Raw genomic sequence first — 1,998 nt, forward strand, 5'->3', positions numbered from 1 at the left:
CCAAAGAAAGAAAGGTTATGAGGAATAAACGTCTGGGCATAGCGTTCTAGGACAGGTACACGCACTTTTCAATAATGTGCACTTGATCATTATGCATCTCGTAAAACGCTTACACTCTAAAAAAAAAGGGAGCGAGAAAGGAGAAATGGCCTTCGTTCCTTCTCGAGGCTGGCGAGTTTCTCCTTCTCGCAAACATCACGTGTCGCGCCCTCTTGCGGCAAATAGAGATGGAGTAACTTTCCTGCCCCAGACGTCACTGTTTCTCCAGTTTCTCGTTCGCGTGCGTAAGCTGAGTTATGTATCGTGCATCGTGCAAGCTTTGCATCGTGATTTATTGATTTTATAAGCTGTGTACAACTCCCTATCTTCTGCGGTTTCAAAAGGCGGTCCTCTGCTGAGACACTGCTGTTGAGCGCCGTCATTTTTACGATTCAGTGAGCAACGCCTCTTCACGATCTGTGTGCGATGTTGACGCCGATCAAGACAGGTGATCGCAAAACAGGCAAGTTCATTTTCTGGTTGATAATCGGTACGCCCTGGCCTACTCCTGTCAGCAATATTCTGTTTTTTTTAAGAGTGCATGTGGACAGCATTATATAACTTAAACGATCTAAGCTGCAAGCTACATTTGACGGTTATGTTGTTTCTATGCGTGGCTGCACGGTCAGATTTGATCGCATTCACGTCTGATAATACACCGCTGTCTTTGCGTACGTTATTCAAAATACCGGTGCTGCACGGTCACTATGATCACGATCGAATTTAACCGTAGCAATTGGCTTTCTTACGCTAGCTGCGGAAGTGAGCCTATCACTGCTGAGAAATTGGATCCTGATCGGACTCATTAAGCAAAGTGACCGATAGTTTCGTTCAATCAATCTTGCCGAGTCACACAGACGTGTCTTAGTGTGACAACTGTAGCAGGGGCGTTTTTTTTTTTCGGATGCAACAGGGGGGGGGGGGGTGCTCTAAGCGTACTTTACGCACGTGCGTGAGTTTTTATTGTTGTTCTTGTCATCACAGTGGCAACTTGGTTCATAAAGCGGAAGACTGTGAAGGCTACAGTGGTCTTTTTACAAGATGTCTTGCACACAATTAAGTTTTCGTGTGCATTGCATAACTTTCATTCTAATGCAGTTTTAAGTATGCAAACTGTGCCATGCAAAAATGTGCCACTTTGTAGTATTGTTTTGTTGCAACATGCACGTGTATAAAAAAGGTTGTACAACTGCTTATAGTCCAAAGTTTCTCATGTTAAAATTAACAACCGAGAACTGACCTCCAAATTTTAGTTTTTAATTCTAACATTAGAAACTTTGCACTAAATGCGGTTGGAGAACTTATTTTGTTTCTATCAATTTTATTAATCCAGACAGATCTCTGTCCAATATGATCACCTTCAAAGACACCATCCTGCACCATCCTTCGTTTGAAAATAGATATCATTTTGTCTATTTTCATTTTTTTGGATTCTTTTGCAATTGAATATGGCCTTTTGTAATGCTTTTCTTTTGTTTCTTCCAGGAAATGTCTTGGTTACAAGAGCACACCCACGTTTTGGAATGTGTACCATGAATGTTAAAGAAATACAGCAAATCAAATAGCACTTGCAGTGTTGTTTTTTGTTGTTGTTGTTATGCATCACACGTTAAAAGGATACATCACAGCCATCCATAAATGCCTTCTCAAAATTGATCCAAAGTGAAGCTGTCAATATGGCCACTCTCTGACGTGATGCATCTTTGCTCCAATAACTGCCTAAATACATTTGTATAAATGAAGCAATATAATTCTTAGGACTCGTTTCTCTTTATTTGACAAAATCTTAATGAAAACCAGCTGATAATAGAACCTAGAAAGGTATATGAGTTATTAATTGTACTGCTTTTGGGTGTGTTTTAATAAATTAGATATAGAAGGGCAAATAAAAAAAGTGGTTGAAAAGACAATTCGCTGGTGAGAGGACAAGTTGTCTTTTCATACACTATATCTTCTAGG

At 40.2% G+C, this 1,998-nt stretch overlaps 1 long non-coding RNA gene across 1 annotated transcript; it reads left to right on the top strand.

Moving 5' to 3' along the window:
* Nucleotides 1–364: 364 nt before the first annotated feature.
* LOC142768726 (uncharacterized) lies at nt 365–1,606 on the top strand. The gene is made up of 2 exons (XR_012885414.1): nt 365–502; nt 1,525–1,606. It is a non-coding gene; the product is annotated as an uncharacterized LOC142768726 (long non-coding RNA).
* Nucleotides 1,607–1,998: the final 392 nt, after the last annotated feature.

The sequence above is a fragment of the Rhipicephalus microplus genome, chromosome 8, assembly GCF_043290135.1.
Source record: "Rhipicephalus microplus isolate Deutch F79 chromosome 8, USDA_Rmic, whole genome shotgun sequence".
In the NCBI taxonomy this organism is placed as follows: Eukaryota; Metazoa; Arthropoda; class Arachnida; order Ixodida; family Ixodidae; genus Rhipicephalus; species Rhipicephalus microplus.